Source organism: Hemitrygon akajei, chromosome 1 (assembly GCF_048418815.1).
Source record: "Hemitrygon akajei chromosome 1, sHemAka1.3, whole genome shotgun sequence".
In the NCBI taxonomy this organism is placed as follows: domain Eukaryota; kingdom Metazoa; phylum Chordata; class Chondrichthyes; order Myliobatiformes; family Dasyatidae; genus Hemitrygon; species Hemitrygon akajei.
The window spans coordinates 193,129,641-193,154,816 of record NC_133124.1 but is presented as its reverse complement, the minus strand read 5'-3'; positions in this window follow the sequence as shown (position 1 = coordinate 193,154,816).

Below are 25,176 nucleotides of genomic sequence, written 5' to 3'. Positions count from 1 at the left end.
TATTTGTAGTTTATAAATGACAATAAACTGAATCTGAATCTGAATCTGAACTTCACTTGCCCCATCGTTGAAATGTTCCCACAACCTATGGATTGCCTTTTAAGGATTCTGCATCTCATGTTCTCAATATTTATTATTTATTTACTATCATTATTTCTTCCTCTTTATATTTGAATTGTTCGTTGTCTTTTGCACACTGGTTGAATGCTCAAGTTGGTGCACTGGTTGGTGGTTCTATTATAGTTATTATTCTATTATGAATTCCTAAAATGAATCTCAGTGTTGAATATGGTGATGTATGTGTGCTTTGATAATAAATTTACTTTGAATTTTGAACTTTTAGCCAATTACCTTAGCCCTCACAAAACCAGATGCATTTGACATTAATGAAACACCATTGTGTAGCCATTCCAACCTGGAGTATGTTGTTCAGGCAAATCCCCCATTTAAGTGCTGTGGAGTTACTGCAGTTTTGACTGCCTATGCTGTAAGATGTAAGATATCAGCAAGTATTGGGCTTACACTTATGCAGACGTTTGAAATGAACTTACAAACAATTATGTAGGAGGACAGGTAAAGCGCTGGCATTCGTCTGCAAAATCTTTCAGAATAATGACAAATCAGGATCCTATGCAATCTCTAGCCAGGGACTTTTTCACACTTCTCGTCGATATTCACCAAGGAGAAGGATGTGAAGTCAGGAGAGTTCAGGAGAACTCTGGACCATGTCAGGAAGGAAGAAGAGTTAGAAATATTGTTGAAAACTCTTGCAGGTAAATCTAACCTAGGTGCTAAAGGAAACACGGGGAGAGATTGCTAGAGCTCTGGTGGAGATTTTTATATTTTTGATAATCATGAGTGAGGTATCAGGGAAAGGAGAATAGCTAATACTGTTCCTTTCTTCATAAAGGATGGTAGAAGTAAGGCCAGAAATGATGGGCCAGTGAGTCTTACATCAGTGAGAGGGAAGCTGTTGGAGAAGATTCTAGGGATCGGGGACTGATTAAAAGGAGTCAGCATGGTTTTGTGCTAGGGTGATCACGTATCACAAGTTGGATCAAGGTTTTTGAAGAAGGGCCTCGGAATATTTATGAAGGCAGAGTGGTGGGTGTGGTATACGAGGGCTTTCATAATGTTTTTGAAAAGATTCCACATGGTGGGCTAGTCCAGGGGGTTAAGGCACAAGAGATCCAAGGTAGCTGGTAAACTGGATCCATGAGGATAGAGGGAAGAGGGATGGATATTCATCTGGCTGGAAGGCGGGAACAAATGGTGCCGAGACTGGTGTTGGGACTTTGTTGTGTGTAGTATACAAGTGAAGTGAATGAAAATGCAGGTCAGGTGGTCTGATTAGTAAGATTGTAGAATACACTTTCTTTAAGGTTGTCATAGCTGGGGATGGTAGTGGGGACAGATTCCCACTACCTGTTAAATGCTTCCAATGGCATGCATCTCAAATGGCCTCTGCCAACAAAGTCCAGCTCCTGGCCTTCGCATGTGGCTTAGCTATGAAGACCTGCAAAGCCGTTTCTACTAACAGGTAGGAGGCAAGAGCGCCTTAAAACTAGCTGCTTTGAGCTGATGGGGCTCATCAGCCATGGTTGGCAGCTCATCTCAGAGGAGGATAAATCTGATCTCAAACCTCTGCTGCCTTGCGGCTCTACCCATGGGGAAGGTTTCGGGAATAAACCCTGAAGAAAAATCTGGAGCTGGAGTTTGTACGGCAGTCCTGCACTGAGTTCAATGCTAACGCTGACTGGCAACTCTTCCGATGCCGCTGGTGCTAAACTTTATCGGTCTCTGCTGTTCCTTTGTATTCATCAGTTGCACAGAGGGAGGGAGCTTGCTGCATGGGCAACAGCCTGTTCTCCATATTGTACTGCCCTGGCTTGTATATCACATAGGCAGCTAGGCCACAATATTTATGGTCGATCCCGACCAATGGAGGTCGTCAGATAACATGAAAATTGGTGGAGTCATAGATAGCGAATAAGACCATAAGATATAGGAGCAGATTAGGCCATTTGGCCCATCAAATCTGCTCCGCCATTTTATCATGGCTGATCCAATTCTCCTCTCAGCCCCAGTCTCCTGCCTTCCTGTATCCCTTCATGCCTTGACTAATCAAGAATCTAAAGATAAAGTTTATCTGAGAACACAGATTAATGAGAAAGTGGGATGGACCAGTGGCAGATGGAATTTAATCTGGACAAGTGTGAGAAAATGCACTTTGTGAAGTCCAATGTTAGTAACACACATAGAGTAAACAACAGGGATCTTTGGAGCATTCATGTGGAGGGAGACATTGGGGTGCAAGTCTAAAGTTTGCTGGAAGTGGAAAACCAAATGGAAAGGCATTTTGCATCCTTGCTTTCATTGGATGAGGCATTGAGGATAGGAGTGAGTTGTCATATTGAAGCTGTACAAAGCATTAATTATACCACTCTTGGAGTTTTTTGTACAGTTCTAGTCACTGCATTATAGCAAGAATGTTGTAGCAGTAGAGATAATGAGAAGGGAACCGTCAGTATGCTACCTGGAATGGAGAGTTGTAGCCACATTGAGATTAGACCGGCTGGGTTTATACTCCCTGGGATACAGGAGGCTGAGGAGTAACTTAATAGAGTTTTACAAAATTGTGAGAAACACGGACAGGATAACTAGTCAGAATCTTATCTTCCAGGGCTGGGGAGTTTAGAAGGAGAGGACACAGGTTTTAGATGAGAAGGGAGAAATTTAAAAGAGATCTGAGGGGTACATTTTTTAACAAAGGTGGGCAGGGGGGTTGGTTATCTGGGAAAAGCTGCCAGAAGAATTAGTAGTGGGAGGATACAATTACATTAAAAAGTATTTGGATAGGTACTTAGAGAGAAAGGTGTGGAGAGATATGTGCTTAATGCAGATAGGTTTTATGGTTGGCTTGGAAGAGATGGGCTGATAGGGCCTATTTCTGTGCTGTACCATTTTATGCAGAGTTACTCTGACAGTGAAAGAAAAGTTATATTTCATTCTTTCCTTTTCAATTACTGGACCCCCTCTAGGTACTCTGACAGTCATAAACTCCCAGAATTTCTGTTTCCGATTTCAGATTTTGTGGCTTTTCTCAATAACCCAGGCAGGTGTCATATCATAAACACAAGAGATTTAGCAGGTGCTGGAAATCCACAGTAACACGCACAAAATGCTGGACAAACTCAGCAGGCCAGGCACCATCTATGCAGAGGAATAAGCATTCAATGTTCCGTGCCGAGACCATTCCTCAGGACTCATGAAAGGATTTGGCCCAAAACATTGACTGCTTATTCATCCCCATAGATGCTGTCTGACCTGCTGAGTTTCTACTGCATTTTTACGCGTATTAGTGAATTTTCCTGACTGTTCAAGCCAGCAGTTACCCTATCTTTTTCTGTACAAATCACTCTTTTATGTATTGCATGACTTAAGTTCTCCACACTTCTATGCACTTTTATTTTGCGTGGCTGTTTCTTCTTTTGCTCGCTATTTTGATTCATGTGCTGTGTATGTTTTGCACCTTGGCCTGAAAAGAACGCTGTTTCGTTTGGCTGTATTCATGTATGGTTGAATGATAATTAAATCTGAATCTGAATTTGATTTGAACGACAGAGCCTCTGCTTCACCACTCCAGAGAGCCAGGTTTGATCCTGACCTCAGGTGCTGACTGTCTGTAGTTTGCACATTCTCCCGTTGACCATGAGGGTTTCGTCCAGGAAATCTGGTTTCCTCCTGAATTGCAAAGACATGAGGTTGGTTAAGTGGTCACTTGCTTGGTTAATTAATCATTGAACAGATGGTTCCATTACTCCTATTCCTGCAAGTGGTGTAGGGATCAGAAAAAAATGATTAATTTTGTTCTGACAAAATTTTCTGCACAAAGGCCCTTTTCAGGTTGCTCACCTCCCACATGCACTTTCTTTGTGACCTCCCTCAGCTCTAGAATCCTAACTGTGTTCTTTTCATCCCCCCCCCCCCCAAACTTCTTTTATCCCATCTTAAAGGATGGCACTAGTTACCCAAATCCTAATCTCTGGAATTATTTTCCCTGAATCTCTTTGTTCTCCATTTATGTCACCCCCTTTCAAGCTTTGTCAAATACAACTCTTCGATTTAGCATTTAGAAAAAATGCTCTCGTGGCTTCTGCTTAACTAGTGCAATCCTTGATTTCATAATTTCATGAGCAGTGTAGCAGATACCACCAGTTATTGTAGGGAGGGTCGCGCCATAAAACTGTCTTGGAATTCTCTGTCTATGTGTATACAAGGAAAGATTGTACCATTGCAGAGTAGAAAACAAGATTCAGTTTAGCTCCTATTGGCTCCACAGAATATCAATAATGACGTAATTAATATTAATTCCCCCCCCCCCCCATTTTGAGATGGGTTAGTGTTGGCACCGCACTATAATCAATGGGTAGTACAGTGGTGCAGCTAGTAGAGGGGCTACCTCTCAGTGCTGGCTGGAACCATTGGTTCAACCCTGACCTCTGGTACCATCTATGTCATGTGAGCACACTCTCCCTGTGAGCACTTGACATTCCCATGGCTGCGCTAGCTTTATTGAGCAGTAATTAACCCACGCTTATACGAATATTGAATGGTCCTCTACTACAGTAAAATAGACTCCTGACCTCATAATCTACCTTGTCATGACCTTGCACCTTATTGTCTACCTGCTTTCACTATAACTGAAACACTTTATTCAACTTTATTACTTCTCCTCTGCACACCAGCATATTTTGGTTTATCCCCTCTTCTTTTTGTAGTATCCATGCCCCCAATTTACCCCCATTCGCCTAAGGTGAACCGCTGTCACCCAGCCAACTGTGCAATACTTCGGTGTAAATATGATGTAATGCCCCCCCCCCCCCCCCCAGTACACACTCGCAACACAAATACCAGACAATACACCAAAGGCGAGTAAGTAATTGCAACTTTATAGTTATTTCTTAGTGATGGGTTAGTAGAAACAGATAACCTAAAGGCACCAAATCAGTAAGTTTATCAGTTTGTGCACATAATATTTTAATACATTGGAGCTCACACCTCCGGATCCATCCATAACGACCTTCCGAGCCTTCAGCCACCGTCCGAACCACCAACCTCCAGTGTCTACTGCCCTGGAACCGCTGTCCACACCTCACACGTCCGTCCTCCTCGCTCGTCTCCCATAAAAGACCGCAAACTCCCGCTCAGCTCACAGATACAAGATAGCATAACAATTTCTCCATTGGTTAGTTCCCCCCTTATCTACAGTTATAACCTAAACATTCCAGGTACAGAAACCTATTACAGCATTAAGTAACATTACAGAGAAGCCATTTTGTTAGCCTGAACAGTTCACACCACAGTCACTGGTACTGAGAGCCCTACATTTTCTAGTTCTGATGAAGGACCTCAGCCTGAAGCATCAACTGTTTATTCTTTTCCACAGATGCTGTCTGACCTGTTGCGTTCCTCCAGCATTTTGTGTCTGTTGCTCTTGATTTCCAGCATCTGCAGACTCTCTACATTTTGTTTCTGGTTTCCCTCATACTACCCCAATGCACTGTTGTAATGAAACAATCTGTATGGAAGGCATGCAAGACAAATTTTTCACTGTACCTCAGTGCATGTGACAATAATAAATCAATTTACCAGTTGGTAGGTACATTAAGCACAGTAAATTGCCTTTAATGTGTAGTTAAGTGGCAGAATCTGTGTGGGAGTTGACAGGAATGTGACACAACATAAAGTGGGATTAATTCAAGGCTGGAACAAATGGGTGATTGATGGTCACTGTAGACTAAGTGAGTTGAAGGATCGGTGACTGGTTTTCATACTCTATCTCTCTCTGACTTTACGGGATGATCACCTCATGGTTAACATTGTCTGAAAATGCCTAAAATCAAGAAAGTCAAAAAGACTTCTGCAATCTTCACAGATCCAGTGCTATAATGTAATGGTTGGACAAATTTGGGCTATTTTCTCTGGAACAACGGAGGCTGAGGGAAGATCTGATAGAAGATTATGACAAGACTAGATAGAGAAGACAGACAGCATTGTTTATCCCACCAGGGTCAAAGTGTCTAATACAAGAGGGCGTGCATTTAAGGTGTGAGGAAATAATTTCAAAGGAGATGTGAGGGGCAAGCTTTTTGAATCAGAGTGGTGGATGCCTGGGGTTGTGGTAGAGGAAGAGACATTAGGGACATTTAGATAGGCACGTGAATGTGAGGAAATGGAAGGATATGGACATGTATAGGCAGAAGGGATAAGTTGGCCATTTGATGATTAATTTATTTGGTTCTGCGTAACATTGTGGGCCAAAGGGACTGCTCCTGGGGTGTACTGTTCTGTGTTCCATCTCCAGAAGAGCAAGTTTAGTCAATCACTCCAAAGCTCACTCTGTTGCTATTTGCTTTCCATCTTGCTCACATCAAGGATATTGGTATCGCTGGTAGTGTTCCTTACTTCTATTTAGCTGGCCAGCAGCAGTGGAGTGAGGTATGGAAGGTGCAGTTAGGGTAATTTCAGCAAAAAGTGCAATGAATTTTATAGATGGAATCACTGTGTGCTGCTGGTAGAGAGAATAAATACTTAGGGCAGTGGATGTGGCACCAATCAACTGGCTGTTTTGTCCTGAATGGTGCCAAGTTTCTGAATATTTGCTGGTGTTTCACTCATCTAGGAAAATGGCAAGTATTCCATGCCGTGTGCCTCTTACGGTATGGAAAGAGTTTAAGGTATCAAGTTCAAAATACATTTATTATCAAAATATGTACACTATATACAACCTTGAGTTTCATCTTCTTACAGGCAGCCACGGACTGTGGTGGAGGCCAGTTCTGTGGATATATTTAAAGCGAAAGCTGATAGTTTCCTGATCGGTCAGGGCATCAAAGGATATGGCGAGAAGGCAGGTGTATGGGGTTGAGTGGGATCCGGGATCAGCCATGATGGAGTGGCAGAGCAGACTTGATGGGCTGAATGGCCTAATTCTGCTCCTATGTCGTAAACAAATAAAATGCAATAGAACCCATTTTTTAAAAAACCCATTCACCAAAGGCCATCAACCACCCAACGTGTGAAAAAAAAGAACAATTCATGCAAACAATAAAAACTAACCAAAAATAACACTCGGAACATGAACAGCGGATTCCAAGAGAGTGAGCAGACAGTCACAGGGCCAGTTCAGCTCTGCAGCCGTTCCAGGAGCCCAATGGCCGTGGTCCACAGCTACGGGGGCAGTTCAGTGCTGAGACGAGTGAATCTGGTCCAGGAGCCCAATGACTACAGCCACAGACACCGAGCTGGTTCAGTGCTGAGGTGAGTGCCGATGGCTGCAGACCTCAGCCCACAGAGTCAACTCAGCACAGAGAGGAATAAACCTCATGGAGCGGCGAGCTGAAAATTCCTGACACCCCAACATTTTCAACCTAACCCATCATTTCAATCGGCTAAACATCAGCTCCTTCCTCACCCTCGGGCCCAGGCCCCGCTAGCTCGATCCGGCCCCGAGTCCACTCTAGCAATGGCTACTTGCACCCCTGAAACACCTTAATTCGCTGAATCCCTGAGAACACCACAAAAAAGCCAGGTCATACAGATAGTTCAGAAGCACAGCTCCTGAATGTTGATTGCAGTGATCGTAGTCCAGGAAATGTGTAATTTATAGAATCGTCAGTAGATTGGCTTGCGGTCGGTAAAGCATCACTGAGTCTCGCCAGTGCCATCTTCTCCACACGGCCCAAGAGATGAGTCATTTATCACAGGGTACTCAACCTCTTACAATCCTGTCGCCAAGTTATGTGGCAAATCCATCTGAGTTTCTGGTCAGTGGTGATACCCAGGATATATTCAGGACAACAGGAAATATTCAGTGCCAGGTAATATTACTTGTGTTCAGGCAGCAAAATGAGGGGCAGTATTACATGCCATCTAAGAGCTTACTCCTGCATCTTATTGACATCCTCATTCAGGTGTGGGCTGCTTTATCTGCTGAGGGATTGTGAATGGAATTGGACATTGTGCAATCTTTAGTGAACATCCTCCCTCCTGAATCTCTGCTAGTCATCAGCAGGAGAAGATGATGGAGCCACAGCCAACCAAAAATTAATTCCCAGCTGACAGATTTGTCCTCAGTAGTTTATCAATCCAACTGTAAATATTGATCCAGATCACCGCGATACCAGCCTACTGGTTGGTCTTGCCCGTGGCTCCCATTTTATCTCCAGATGGGAAGGGCTGGTGAGATAACCCATGCATCCTATGATTCAAAGTGAGCTGTGAGCATCATTTAGGTCTCATACATCTCATTCTGAGCTTCCATTTTGGAATAGCCTATGTAGCTCACCAGTTCATAGAATTGTAGCGTCTTACAGTATAGAAATTGTCTCTTGTTCTCCATGGTCCACGCCAAACAAGATTCCCCTCTAGGCTAAATCATTTACCCGTGTTTGGCCCATATCCCTCTAAGGCTTTCCTATCCACGTAACTGTCCAAGTACCTGTTAATGTACCTGCCTCAGCCTCTCCCTCTACCTGCTCATATACTGAGTACTCTCTAGGTGAAAAAATTGTCCCTCAAATTAAACCAATGCCATCTAGTGCCCAACCCTGGTAAAAAGACTATGTACATGGACACCATCTATGTCTCTTGCTGTTATACACCTGTATAACATCATCTTTCATTCCTTGCCTGCTCAACCTCTCCAGACCTCAGTGTCTCAGCTTGTGGCAATATCCATGTAAATCTTCTCTGGCCTCTTTACAGCCTACTGGCATCTCTCCCACAGCAGCATGATCAACACTGAACACAATATTCCAAATGCGGCCTCACCAACGTCCCACACGAGAAAAGGCATTTCCAGCTGATGACTGGAAAATTTTTTAAACCATTAAAGCAATTTTAAATAAAAGAAACTTAGGAAGCCTGAAAGAATTAAAAGCTATTATAATGTTAGAAATGACTTAAACAAATGCTAAGCAATATAAAATAAAGCAATTACCTACATTGACCTTTCCACACAAGGTCATGACCCCAGTCCTTGAGTAGACTTATTCAAAGCTTGATCCTTTCTGGCTTTTTAGTCCAATCTCTATTGTGCCACTGGGCTTCATGGTGAGTCTGCGACAGTATGGACAGTCAGATATACACAGGGAAGTCGGAGACCGATGAAGCAACAGCAGCTGGCACCAGTGATTCCTTGTAGATCAGGCAGCAATCAGTCAGCACTATCCAACTATTAACGAGGCATTGTGAAATCAGCACATGCTTCAACATTGAAATGTGATATGATTCATGTTTATGATTAAAAGCTCGCAGGAGGTCACGGCAGAACCATCGCTGTAAATATAATTCATGTGTGTCATGAAGACAATGCAGTTTGCCAATTAAATACAAAAGGACAGGATGGTTTCCTGGAGGCAAGAATAATCCAAGCTGTAAACTATTAATGTCAATCCTGTTTATGTTTGATTTTAGCGCAACATTCAAAGTAATTGAAGCAAATTGGGAAAATGTCAAAGAGAAGGATGATTCTTCAGTCCTCCACCGGCACATTTATATATCCAAAGGAAATAATTAAAATGTTCAGATCACCTTTAGAATTCTTGAATCTTGGAGCATTTTTTAAGCCTGGAGATGTTAAGTTGTGGAGCTGGTTTGAGATAGAATCAAGCGTAGACCATTCCGCTGCTCGTGTCTCTGCTGCTATCATGGCTATCCCTTGGCATTTCCTTCCAGTACTAACGATTAATTCCCTCATATCCAAAAAAACCCTTTGAGATTCTGTCTTGTCTCCATGGCCCTCTTGGATTGAGACTTCCAAGCAATCATTTGCCCTTTGGATGATAAACGTACTTTTCATCTTAATTCTGAATAACCAACCCCTTATCCTGAGGCTGTGACCTGTGATTCTAACACCTCAGGAAGGGGAAACATCATCCCTATGTCTGCCTTTCCAGTTCAATATGTCTGAAAGCCTCAGTGTCAGCTGCTTGGCTAAGCACTAGTGCTTTCACTGGGAATTTCACCAATTTTCCTTCAGTGCGCTCATAACTACATGTATTTTCTGGTCTTTATTCCCTTGATAAAAACATCATCATGTTTCCATGAACTGTGGAGGTGGTGGGGGTGGGGGGGGGGGGTAGGGGGCGGTAACTGGTTCCTGGATAAAAGAAGTACTTTTCCATTGTGATGTTTTGAGAAAGATTTTGCAAGACTTAACCCCAAAACATCTTGTTCATTCTGAAAGAGAATGCCTACGCACTTGCAATCATTTATGGGATTTGCTGACAAGAATTATATTTAAACAGCACAAGACTAAAAAAGAGACCAGAGTGATGAAGGTCATTGTGAAGACTTTAACTATCAAACGTAGAATATATTTCCTACACAGTTTGCAATTGGCGTGTTTCAAGGTGAGTCTGATCCAAGCAAACATTGACTATTGAAAAGCACAAATCATTTTCAGTAATTGCCTTGTAACCAGAGATGCCTTTCATGCCAGGGCTTGAGCAGTAATTGGCTGCATCTCAATGGGTAGAAGCTTCACTCAACTGCCCGAGGCACACTGCCGAAACCAGAGGTCAAACTGGAAACTTCAGAGCATCTCTGAGGGAATGCAGCACTGCCAGAGGAGCTGTTTCTTGACTGTTTAAAGCAAAACCATATTTTTGATCAGCTCTGTTTTTCATTTACCTACTGTGTACTTTGAGCAATTTCTGTTTTCATTCAGTTTTCTTCCTACTGAAGTCCCACTCCTCTATTCCAAGAACAACGGGGGTGGGGGTGTTCCTTATTGCCCAATAATAATTGCCGATCCAATACCCAGGAAAAAGATTATCATTTAATTTAATGGATCTTACTGTTTGCAAATTTCTTGCCACATTTCCTAACTGAAATGTGACTGTTAGGAAGTTTATATGCAGTAAGAGACATTGAATTGAATGATAATCTTCAGGGTATTCCAAATTGTTTTATAGCCAATTTAAATGAAACGTGACTGTTAAATTGGCTATAAAACAATTTAGGATGTCTTAAAGTTATGAAAAGTGCTATATAAATTCAGTGCAGTCTTTCATTCAACAGAACAGTAATCACTGATAAAGTTTCAAAAGCAAACTACTGTATTGGCTCTCTTCCTGTTTACCCTGTATAACTCGGACTTTAGATACAACACCGAGTCATGTCATCTGCAGAAACTCTCTGATGACTCAGCAATAGTTGGATGCATAAAGAGAGAATGGGATGATGAATACAAGATCCTGTTGGAGGACTTTGTCAAATGGTGAAAGCTGAATCATCTGCACCTCAACATCAGTAAGACAAAGGAGATGGTGATGGACTTTAGGAAGACTAAGCCTGCACTGTTCCCTGTTACTACTGATGAATAGAATGGGAAGAGGAACAACAAGTACCTGGGGTTGCACCTGGATGACAGACTTGAGTCGAGCACCAATGCAGAGACTGGGTAGAACAAGGGCCAGAGTCGCCTTTACTTCCTGAAGAAACTGAGGCCCTTTGGAGCATGCAAGCCTCTCCATCACATATTCTACCAATCTTCTATGCAGTGGTGTGCTGGGGCAATGGCATCAACACGGATGATGCCAACAGGCTCAATAAACATTAGAATGTCTGGCTCTGTATGGGAGTCAAACTGGACACATTGGATGCTGTGGTAGAATATAGGACCCTATGGGAAATCTTGGCAATCTGGACAATGTTTCTCACCGTCTGCATGCCACCTTGGCTGAAAATAGAGGAGCACTTTTAATAACAGACAGACAGCAGCGCTGCTCCAAAGAGCACCATATGAGGTAACTCTTACCCTTGGCCATAGGCACTATAACGAGTCAACCTATAGCTGGGGAAGTGATGACCCCTCTTGTTAGACTGCTTGAGGTAACTTATTTTTTTATTCTTTCTACTTCTCTTCTAATATTGATATCTGAGCACTTGTAATGCTGCTGTGACACTGTAATTTCCTTTGGAATCAATAAAGTATTTATCTATATCTGAAGCTCAAAATCCTCATCAAATCAGGGAGTAACACACACCAAATGCTGGAGGAACTCAGCAGGCCAGGCAGCATCTATGGAAAAGGTCACAGTCGACGTTTCTGGCCGAGACTCTTTTTCAAGACTGAAGGAAAAGAAGAGATGAGGAGTCATAGCTACAAGGTGGAGGGAGGGGAGGGAGAAACACAAGGTGATAGGTGAAACTGGGAGGGGGAGGGGTGAAATAAAGAGCTGGGAAGCTGATTGATGAAAGAGATATAGGGCTGGAGAAGGGGAATCTAATAGGAGAGGACAAAGACCATGGAAGAAAGAAAAGGCGGAAGAGCACCAGAGGTAAAGAGAAAAGTCAGGGAGCATCTGTGGACAGGGTTTGATGACCTTTCATCAGTATAGGTTTGTCAATTTGTAAAATATTGATGCAATACTTAGGAAAAGGAAAAGGCATTTTCCACCTCAAGCACCCTCTACTGCTCAATAAGATTGTGACTGATCCAACTTCCCTCGTCCACCTCAAAGGTCCAAAGTATGCTTATTATCAAATACATACACATCACCATATACAACACTAAGATTTGTTATCTTGCAGGCACGCACAGTAAATCTGGGGACACAACAGAATCAGTGAAAGACCACACCCAATAGGACAGACAAACAATCATTGTGCAAAAGACTACAGACTGCATAAATATGAAAGAGAAAAGAAAAATAAATAACAATAAATATTGAGAACATAAGATGAAGAGTCCTTGAAAGTGAGTCCATTGGTTGAGGGAACAGTTCAATCATGGGGGTGAGAGATATTGAGTGAAGTAATCCCCTCTGGTTCAAGAATCTGATGGTTGAGGGGAAATAATTGTTCCTGAACATAAGTGGTGTGGGTTCTGAGGCTCCTGTACCTTCTTCCTGATGGCAGCAGCAAGATGTCATGGATTGTGCAGGTCCTTGATGACGGGTGCTGCTTTGCTACCACAAACAAGAGAAAATCTGCAGATGATGGAAATCCAAGCAACGCACAAAAAATGCTGGAGAAACTCAGAAGGCCAGGCAGCATCAATAGAAAATAATGACAGTCAACGTTCTGGGTTGAGACCCTTCAGCAGGACTGGAGAGAAAAGCTGAGGAGTAGATTTAAAAGGTGGGAATATCTGAAGATTTTCTTATGTTTGTGTTTCCAGCATCTGCAGATATTCTCTTGTTTTGTGCCTCACCTAACCTTATAAATCTACTCGTCATCTTTTTTTCCCTCCATTGTTGCCGAAGGGTCTCTGCCCAAAACGTCAACTGTACTCTTTTCCATAGACGCTGCCTGCCTTGCTGCATTCCTCTAGCACTTTGTGCGTATTGCTGCTTTCCTACAACAGCATTCCATGTAGATGTGCTCAATTGTGGAAGGTCTTTACCCATGATGGACTGGGCCATATCCAATAATTTTTGTAGAATTTTCAGTTCAAGGACATTGGTGTTTCCATACCAGGCAGTGATGCAATCAATCAAACCCTCCACCACACACCTATAGAAGTTTGTCAAAGTTTTAGATACCATGACAAATCTTTGCAAACCTCTAAGGAGGTAGAAGCACTGCCAAGTTTTCTTCATAATTGCACTTACGTGTTGGTCCCTGGACAGATGCTCTGAAATAATAACACCAAGGAATTTAAAGTTGCACACCCTCTCTTCCTCTAAACTCCTGATAAGGGCTGGTTCATGGATCTCTGGTTTCCTCCTCTCGAAGTCAAGTAATTTCTCCTCCTGAAGTCAATAATCAGCTCCTTGGTCTTGCTGACATTAAGTGTGGTTGTAGAACCACTTAGCCAGATTTTCAATCTCCCTCCTATATGCTGATTCATCACCACCTTTGATTCACACAGCAACAACGCTGTTGACGTAGCAGCTGTGATTCACCTCACATTCATAAGTATAAAGTGAATAGAGCAGGGCACACAGCCTTGTGGTGGGCCCGTGCTGATGCAGATTATAGAGTAAGAACCAGCATCCATTAACCTCAGTTATCGGCTTTCTGGAACTCCCCTCACAAGCCCGTAGGCATTTCATTTTGCAGCTCTCTGTATTCTTTCTCATTTAAACGATAATTAGTTTCATCAGATCAAGCTGCCCATATATCAGATCACATTATTTTTTAGAATGATTACAACACAAATATACTGTATCTGTCTCTCCGAGTCTATCAATTATTATATTGCTTTGTCATTGCTAAAAGACCCATTTTCATCTTCTCTTGCCACCAGGGGCGGAGGAAAATCAGGAGAAGTGCTGATTTCTTTTCCCCATTTCATCCTTATGAGCAAAATTAGAGTGAGCTACCAGGTGCCTGTCTCCCTTACAGTGGAGCAGGATTCCAGTTGTTATTGGAATTGTTATTGATATAGATTTTTGAGACAAATCTCCTCTTGTTTATACTTTTTATATATATATACTTTTTTTATTTAACTAATAAAAAGATTGATAAAGAAAAGAAAGGATTCCAGTCAATACTTGGGCAATGGGTATACATGGGGAAACACTGGGAGTGGGAGTGTTTGCTAACCAGAAGCAGTCACGTTCCTGACCCGATGAGGAAGATAGTTAAAGACCAATGTTCCAGAGAAATGGAACTCACTGAAGGTTGCTTAGAAACCTGATTAAATTTGATGAAAAGCAGATCAAAATTGATGCTCTATATCAAATCTGAAAGGTAAAGAAAGCATTTCACTGTGGTAGGTGAAATGATCCACAACAAGAGCTAACCGGTTAACGAAATTGGCTCCAAGTCAGCCAAGTGTTGGCTCCAGCCTCAGATATGCAGTCATGTCATGTCTAATCAACAAAAGTATTCTTTAGGATTTTCTGCCAGTATCGCCTATGTTCCCTGCCCCCATTCCAGGTCTTGGTTTAATGTTTCATCTAAAAGGTGGCACCACCTTCAACGTTGCACTTACAGAATCATAGCAAGCATAAACACAAAAAGGCTACTGTTGTGTTATGTCTGTGCTGGTTCTAATTGAGCCAGCCAGCCTAATCTCACCTAACACTTGATCTGTATCCCTGCAGGTCACAGCTTTTCAATTGCAGATCCATGTGGTGTAGGTTACTCTCTCTAATTCCCCCAGTCCAAACCCCTCCACATCTTTTGTCTGTGTCCTTGCTCCGTTCATAACAGGCAGGAATTATCAATGGCCAACCATTTTAATTCGACTCCCCATTCCAATTCTGACATCTCAGTCCATGGACTCCTCCTCTGCCGTGGTGAGGCCACTCTCAGGTTGGAGGACAGCAGTTCATATTCAGACTGTGCAGCCTCCAATCTGATGGAATGAACTCTGAGTTCTCTAATTCTCGGCGATTTAACCATCTTTACATGAAATCTACCAACAATCCACATTATTCTTCTCCTTACAGTTCAATCCAGTCTTCCTGAAAAATTTCCACTCACCTATAATACATCGTAGGGGCAATTTACAGTGGGCATCTTATCTAGTAACCTGCGTGATTCTCTCAGAAATTGGTAGCTCCAGGAGAAACCCTCAGGGTCACATCAAGAATGGGCAAATTCCACAGAAACAGAACCAGGGGTCACTGCGATGGTGGAGCAGATTTAAGGGGCCAAATGGGCCATGAGAGAATAGGGAGATGATTCTTTCTCTCTAATTTTCTGACATCCCACTTATCATCGTTGCAACCTTGGCATCTTCTTGAGCTACTGATTAGTCAGTTGCCGAGCAAACTGGTCAAATATTGGAACAGTAAGCGGTGCCCTTAATACAGTACAACATCTACTTGGTATAAAATCACTCCTCTGGAAAACACCAGGTCTACTTCTTCTTCTTGGACAGTCTGTTGATGTTGAGGATCACTTGCTTCCACTCCAGACTGTGCTGGGTGATGAGACAGTCATGAAACCTCTAGAGTGTATGGTGGACATCCGTTGTTAGAAAAGGGGGCTCTCCATCACTCAGCATTTACTGGACTTCTGAATGCTCCCAAAGAGACACAAGGTTTTCAATCCCAACCCAGTTGCACCTTACTGATTCTGATTGCTCATATGGCAAAGTTGCCCAGGAGACAATCGCTCAGTAGTTCAATCATTCCAATAGTTTCATTTAATATCAGAGAATGTATACAATATACAACCTGGAATTCTTGTTCTTCAAAGACATCCATGAAAACAGGAGAGTTCCCTAAAAAATGGACAACAGGAGAAACATTAGAGCCCTAAAGCCCTCCTGCTCCCCCCACAAGCAAGCAGCAGCAAAGCAATGACCCTCCCTCTCCCCCCAACTTAGATCAGCACCCTCCACTGCAAAGCCCTCAAGACCATGATATGCAGAACAACAAAAACTAATCATTCACCTGACGATTTCACATACCAAAGCCTCGCCCTCTCCCTAACAAAGAGACAGAGAAGTTTCACTCAGTGAGAGGGAAGACATAAACAAAACAACTCACCGATTTATGGTGTTAAAGTCTGCTGTGTCGCTTTTTCTCTAGAGTTCTCCAATGCAAGAGTCAGCAACAAACTGTCCCTCATCATCGAGAGAAAGAGAGAGAGAAATTCACTGTATAGAGCCCTCTGACAGCCAATCCACTTTTCACGATATTCCGTTTTCTCCCACGAAACTTCAGAGAGTGGCACCCACATAGAATCAGCTCATTGCCTGGGCCACAAGCTTCAGAACCTCGAAGGCACCTGTCTTGTAGGCTGCATGCTTAGAACATCAAAAAAATAACAGCCAGCAAGCCAGGAGGAGGTCCCATTGCAGCAAAGAACCAAAGTTTGAGGTTAGTTCTAGGTCAGGGTCTTGGACAGAACCCTATCCACCTTGAAAAGGGAAAAGAGAAACATTAAAGGTAGAAATTGTATCTGCAGATGAGTTCGGAGAAATTGCTGTCTAGTGATGGTGAGAATTACTTTTTTTGGAGGAGGCTATGAAGTGGGCCTCCATCCTATTGAGTCTATGCTGAACATTAAGTACCCACCTTTACGCAAAGCCTACCAACAAACCATTTTATTTTCCCCACTCTTCCCAAAATTCTACTGTTCCCCCAGCCTTCCAATAATTACAAAGCAGGGAGTAGAGTGTCTGTTTTAGGAATTGATGTCAGGCACACAGAGAACATGACCATAGGACATTGGAGCAGAATTAGGCCACTCAGCCCATTGAGTCTGCTCCACCATTCCACCATGGCTGGTTTATTGTCCCTCTCAACTCCATTCTTGTCTTCTCCCCATAACCTTTGATGCTCTGACTAATCAAGAATCTATCAACCTCCACTTAAAATATACCCACAGCAGAATGCATTTATTTATTTATTTGTTTATTTATTTATTTGTTTGTTTGTTTATTTATTTATTTATTTGCTTGTTTGTTTGTTTGTTTATTTATTTATTGATACAGCACAGAACAGCCCTTTCCAGCTTAACAAGCCAGCCACCCTGAAACCTATGTTTTTAACTATAGCCCAATCACAGGAAAATGTACAATGACTAATTAAGCTACTGACCAGTACATCTTTGGACTGTGGGAGAAAACCAGACCAGCTGGAGGAAGTCCAGCCAGTCACGGAGAGAACCTACAAACTCCTTACAGACTGCTAAACCTGCACAGTCATGTACCTCCCAGTCTCCACTCAGCTAAAACGGGTCACCTGCTACTCACCACCTGCAGCCTATTTAAACCCAGCTCTCACCCGCAACCTTTGTTCACTCATTGACCAGCCAGCCTCAACCAGTTGCTCCTAGATTTTAGTTAAATTTTTGTCTTTTTCGATTAGGTATCCATTCTCTATTGTTTGGTGAACCCCTTGAAGCTTCTTAAGTTGCAGTTTGTTATTAAAGTTATTGCTTACTGCTAAGTTGTCTCCACAGCTCTGAATTTAGGTCAAGCCTCTTCTACATCTCGTGACAGGATGGCTGAAACAACAACTGACCTGAATTTTCTGTAATGCGAGTTCTAGTGGCCCACCATCATTACAGATGTCTGTCAGTTTGTTGCTGCCTGCCTCAATTTGTCTAATCCAATTACTTCAACCAGTGGCCCTCTGGGCTCTTGCAGTCCCTGCCGGTCCCTCGGCGCCTGTCAGCCAATGTTGCCAAAGTGGATTTACTCACACCTTCAGATGGGTCCACACTGAGCATGATAGTTTGGACCAGTTCTCCAAGATGATCCACTTCATTTCTCTCCCCAGACTTCTGTCAGCTGCTGGCATGGCGCACCTGGCTCTCCAACATGTAGTTTGCTTCCATGGCTTCTCCCAGTACCTTGGGTTGGATTGGAGCCCACAATTCATCTCCTGCATCTTGGAAGCCTTCTGCTCTGTCTTCCACACCCTAGAGTTTGTCCTCTGGCTACCATCTACAGACCAATCAACAGTCAGAAAGAGCCAATCAGCAAGTGAAGAAGTCCTGCAATGCTTTGCCACCACGACCCCTTCCACATGGTAAAAGTATCTTCTCTGGGCTCTTCTCCCACAATCTTCACACTTCCTCTGCCATGGGTATGATGCCCTTTCAAGGGTTTCATGGCTACCAACCCCGTTGTTCCCCACAGAAGAGACAAAAGTGGAGGTCCCATCACCAGAGCCCTGTTTTGCAAATGCCAAAATGCCTGGAAGAGGATATGGAGGGCGACCCTAGCTGCTAATAGTGCTCGCTGCTGCCAGGCTAACAATCATGGGCGCCCAGCCAGACCACACTGGCCTGGGGACCATGTCTGGCTTTCCTCTTGAGATCTGCCCTGCAAGCTCTCACCCTGGTTCATTGCTACATTTAAGATTACCCATTGCATCAACCCAGTCACTTGCCATCTCTAGCTGCCTCCATCCCCCAGGGTCCGGCCTCAAGCTTTTTATCCAAGGACCACTCAAACCACCTGAGAATGCACTTGCAGAACCTGAAGCATTCACTGAAGAGTTCCACCAAAGCCATCCAGATGATCCTGAGCTATCAGGTGTCAGGATGTGGTTCCTGCCAGGCCTGCACAGGAACTGCCACTTGTTTCCAACTAATGATCTGCAGTCTATTTATACCCTGCTCCTACCACTGCCTTGTTCACTCATCAAACCAGCCAGGCTCAACCAGTTGCTCCTAGCTTTCAGTTACCTTGATGCTTTGTCACGTTAGATATCCATTCTCTATTGCTTTGTGGCCCCTTGTGGTTCATTATTTTGCAGTTTATTATTGAAATGATCACTCACTACTAAATCATCTCTGCTGTTCAGCGTTTGGGTCAAGACTCCTCTATATTCCCTGACACTGACAGTGCTGGAAATAAACTCTGAACTCCAACACCCCAATTTGTAATTGTGTCTCACTGACCACTGCACTACTGTAGCGCCCAATTCCATAGACTCACCTCACTTTGGCTAAGGAAATTCCTCCTCATCTCTGTCTAAACAGACCTCTCTCTATTCTGAGGCTGTGCAACTGGGTTGTTTATCCTGCCGGTGGGGATTGGAAGCCCTCCCTCACGAGCAAGGACTCTAACTGAACCTGCAAAGCAAATGCGTGATCAGCAGAGAACAGATGGGGCCCAATAACAAAAGGGTTTCTTTGGCATTTGAGCAACAGATCCTTGATTTTAGTGACGCTTTCCTTAATGGCTGGAATTTCGCATCGACAGGGTCATTTCGCTGGGAGTGATGATGCTGTGGGACAGTCAGGAACTGTAACCCACTTCTGAACTTCCAACTTGGCCTCCAGAGAACAGAAATAAATGACTATAAAACTGTCTGAAGCCATATGATTGGATGGGATAATCATTACCATCTTTAACCTTATGTTCCTATGAAACCTTTCTATCTCTGAAAGAAAATGATGTTTCAAGGATCATCTGTCCTTATTACAAAGCAACAGTGAATAATTGTATAATTGATGTTTAAGCTACAATGCTAGTTTCAGTCATCAGATATATTTAGCCTGAAGACCTTTGAGATCATATTTAGTTATTGCAAATGGATATAACCATTTGTCATTTAAATTTGCTCCTACCTTTTCTCCCCACCTCCTGGTGCCCATTCCATTCAGATCACAGGCCAGCCAGTATTAAGTTGCCAAGAATAATACATGGCTTTGTTTGTCTGGGATGAAGAATGCAGTAGAAAATCTAGTGCGTTGGTGATGCAACACTGCTGCTTAGTAGCACAGGGGTCATATATGCCTCAGGAGAGAATCAAAGCAGGGATCACGGAAACCATGGCAACGTAGAGGTTAGCGTGATGCTATTACAGCTTGTGGCATTCCAGAGTTCAGAGTTCAATTCCGGCACCGTTCTGGAGAAGTCTCTGCATGTTCCGGCGTCGTTTTGTAAGGAATCTCTGTGTGGGTGTTCTCCAGGTGCCGCAATTTCCTCCCACAGTCCAAAGGTGTACCGAGTAGGTTAATTAGTCATTGTAAATTGTCCCGTGATTGGGGTTGCAGGGATGCCGGGGTGCAATGGCTCAGAGGGTGGAAGGACCTACTTCATGCTGTATCACTACATAAGTAAAATAAAAATCAAAACATGAAAATCAGAGGTTAATTTTAGAAAATTCCAGAATGTTTAGCAGAAATTTACTATTATTTCACAAAAGTTGATGTGTGGCATGTTACTGAAAACAGATATTTTTCATTTAGCACAAGAGGGAATATTACTTACCCGATTTTCTTGCATCCAAAGTATGTATACCAAAATTTTGTAAAGAAACATAGAAAACCTACAGCACAATACAGGCCCTTTGGCCTACAAGGTTGTGCTGAACATGTTCCTACCCTAAAGCCCTCTGTTTTTCTAAGCTCCATGTATCTATCCAGGAGTCTCTTAAAAGACCCTATCGTATCCGCCTCCACCACCTTTGCCGGCAGCCCATTCCACGCACTCACCGCTCTCTGAGTAAAAAAACTTACCCCTGACATCTCCTCTGTACCTACTCCCCAGCACCTTAAACCCTGTGTCCTCTTGTGACAACCATGTCAGCCCTGGGATACAGCCTCTGACTATCCACATGATTAATGCCTCTCATGTAATGCTATCACATAAGGAATAGTATTCACTCCAGGGTAACACAACTTGGAAACCATCAGGCCTACTTGTCCATGCTGACCATGGAGCCCACCAAGCCAACTGCATTTGCCTGAGTTTGGTGTCTATATCTCTAAACCTTTTTTTTATCCATCTATTTAGCCAATGTCTTTTGATTGTTGTGATTGTATCTGTTTCATCCACTTTCTCTCTCAGTTTGTTCCAGATGTTGGCTGAGGGCAGCTTTTTCAAGTGCACCAGCAAAACAGCTGTAATTTCTTCTCTTTAATGTCTCTTTTTCCCTTTTCAAGGTGGATGGGACTCTGTCAGAGTCCGTGATCTGCGGCTACACTTAAACTGCGGTTCTTTCCCGTGGTGGTTCCCACACCCAGAGCGCACCAACTGGCCATTTTTCTATATCCCAAAGATGAGACCTGGAAGACACATTCCTTCAGGGGAGGCCCTGCGACCCTGAGGACGGCACATTCAATGCTGGTGTCACAGACTGAGGCATCATAGGAAAATGGAGCATTGTGAACAGCAGGTTATCTGTTGGAGGCCTCTGTCGTCTGACAATCTTTCTCTCCCTTTCTCGCGATGCTGGGGGAGAATTTGCTGCTGATTCACGAGTCAGAGAAACTCAGAATAAAAGTAATGTGGCAGATAGTAACATCGTTTCTGTGACTGCTTTGTTTGTCTCCCCTGTCGCTGTGGTGACACCTCTCTATCCCTTCTTAGTGAGAGAGAGAGCCTTTGGCAAATCAAAAGAACAATAATCTTTGTAGGACTGCAGATCATAGTATCTGTCTGAGGTCTTGCTGTTACTTGCTGGGTGGGTGCTGGTAACTGACGCTTCCTGCTGAAACAAATGAGAGAGGAGGAGGTGGGAAGATTGATGCTTTGTTGCTGCCTGTCCTTGGGAGGGGTGAAAGGGGGTTTGGGGTTCAAACATTTTTCTCTCATACATTCTTTGGGGTTCTCTTCTGTTTTTGTGGATGTATGCAAAGAGTAACAATTTCAAGTTGTATACTGTATACATTCTCTCATATTAAATAGAATCATTGATCCACCATCTTCCAATTGAAGAAGTTGCCCCTCAGTTCCTTCTGAATCTTTCACCCCTTACCCTAAACCTCCACCCTCCAGTTGTACAAAAACAAAATGCCTTAAACCTACCTATGTATCTTGGGGTCTTAACATTTATTTATCATGTGCCATGTCATATGATTGTTCTTGGCAAATTTTTTCTACAGAAGTGGTTTGCCATTGCATTTTTCTGGGCAGTGACTTTACAAGATGGGTGATCCCAGCCATTATCAATACTCTTCAGATGTCTGTCTGGCATCAGTGGTCACATAACCAGGACTTGAGATGTGGACCAGCTGCTCATATGACCATTCACTACCTGTTCCCATGGCTTCACAGGACTCTGATCGTGTGGCTAAGCAGGTGCTACACCTTGCACAAGAGTGAACTACAGGCTAGCAGTGTGAAGGAGCAACTTACACCTCATTTTGTAGAGATGTATCTCCACCCGATTGAATCTGCCACCCGATTGAATCAGGACTTTATAAACCTTGATAAGGTCATGCTTCATTCTCTTATGTTCCAAGGAATAAAGTCCTAACCTGTCCAAACTCCCCACATGACTGATGCCTTTGAATCCTGGCAGAATTCCCTGCACTCTAACCAGATTAATAATGCCTTCACTATAACAGAGTAACCACAACTAGACACAATTCTCCAAGTGAAATCTCAACAATGCCTTGTACGACTGCAAGGTAATGTCTCAACACCTGTATTTGGTACCCTTGCTGATGGAATTAGACTGATGGAAAACCAAATGTCTTCTTTACCACCCTGGCTACCTGTGATGTTGCAATCAGCAAACTATTTATTTGTACTCCTAGATTTCTCTGCTCCACGAGATGCACTGCAAAGCAGCCATAATTTCTTCTCTTTAATGTATCTTTTTTTCCTTTTCAAGGTGGATGGGACTCTATCAGAGTCTGTGATCTCCAGGTGCACTCAAACTGGTTTATTGCAGTGGTAGTTCCCACTCCCAGAGTGAACCAATTTCATGCATTTTCTACCATAGCTTGACTGAGCTGGTTTGCTGGTGCTACTGCCTTAAAGAAAAGCCTGCAGATAACCCAATTATAATCGGTGCATATTTTATAGATGTTTAAATCCACAATTATGACTAGTTGCTGGCTGCCGCCATGTGATAATCATCTTTCTAAAATCTGGACTATTTATACTATTTAATAATATCCTGTAATATTTTTGAGGGAAGAATACCTCAGGATAAAATGTTTGGCACCAAATGTTTCCTTTAAACCCCTGAAGGTACATACTGAATTTACTTGCATCGAGGAGTAAATGTGATGCTTATCCATTAGATTCAGCTGTAGTTTTATTGGGGAAGTTTTCACAGTTGTGCACACAATGGCAAATGTGAATATCCAGTGGCTTGATAGATCTGAACCTAAACATCCAAAGTTTCATTTATTATCAAAGTACACAACTCTGAAATCCTTCTTCAGGTAGACATGAAACAAAGAAAGAAGAGAAAGGCAGCACCAACATCCTCCCCCAAGTCTCCCCTCCCCACACAAAAAATCTAACAGGCGCATTGACCCCCAAATCTCCCTACCTGCACAAATTAAGCAAGAAAAATCGGCCAAAACACAGAATATAAAAAAGTATAAGGCTGAAAAAGGTCTATAATCCAAGTCTACAACCAAACGCAGAAAACCTGGGTTCTCCCCCTCCTCTAGCAGAACAATCAAAAAGACAGGCAGCCGGTGCTCAGCCTCCACATTTGCCTCGAAGCTTCAGTCTCCCAGATTGATGCTATAATTTCATAGAAGAAGAACTCATGGAAAAAAAACATCTCTGGGTCATTTTCTATCACTCTGGAACTGCAACTTAGTGGGAGTCAACCCTCACTTGAATTCCACATCAGGTACAAATGGAATGATCAATGTAAGTGATAGGACTTTGTAAAAACATGTGTTTGCCAATTAAAAGACAGTTTCAATTATGATTAAACTGTCCTAAACAAAAATATTGCTTTATTGTGACTTTGTGAACTTGCACCTTATTATCTACCTTATTATTGTGCACTTTTCCCATACTATAAAACTTTATCCTGCTCTCTGTTATTGTTTTACCTTACATGACCTCAGTGCAAGGTAGGAATATGTGGTCAGAATGCAAAGGAAGTTTTCACTGTACCTCAGTACATGTGACAATAATAAACAAATTTACCAATTAACTTGTACCCTCGTTATATTCCATCAGAATCACTTAGCATGCAAATTAATAGACAGAAAGAGAACTGACTGGCAATGCAAGGCTGCTGGAAGGTCTGGACGTTGAAGGCTGAGTGCTGTCTGGTGAAGTGAAGGACAAGGAGTTCTACTGTTTTATGCTGGGAAGGAGGGAACAAGGTGCAAGAAAGAGAAATGTGCATGCTTGCGAGGAATTCTCTTTTTTGGATGATAAAAACATGTACAAAAAGGTAGCATGGAAAGATAAACTTGGAATAGAATGAAGCTGCCATGGCAGTGGGAAGGAGAAAATGACTTTGAACAAGTTGTGGTAGCCTGTCGGCTTATTGCTAGGTTATCCCCCTCAACCTTCAGGCTCCTGAACAAATAGGGATAACTACACTGCTTCTGTTTCTGATGTTCCTACAACCGATGTTTAAGGATTCTTTATCTTGTTATTTCATGCTCTCATTATTTATTGTGATTTATTTACATTTGCAGTTGCAACCATTTGTTGTTCATTGTTCCTGTTCACAGTTATATACATTTGCTAAGTATGCCCACAGAAAAAAGAATCTCAGGGTTGTGTGTGGTGACGTGTATGTACTCCGATAATAAATTGTGCAGTCTGGAAATAAAAGTAAAGGGTTAGAGATGAATTGTATGAAACTGAGAGAAGGGTGGAAATTGGCAGCAAAGAGAAAGATCTTCCAGTGGGAGTGAAAAGCAGGAAGCAACACCCATCCGGACCTTAGTGTGTCCAATAAGGAAGATGACTAGAGGGGGACGTAACTCTCCCTGAAATGGGAGCCATTACACCAGATCATTTATTATTTGAGTAAGTCAGTGAGGTCAAAGTCAAGTAAATGAAAGGTCAGGGAGAGGACAATG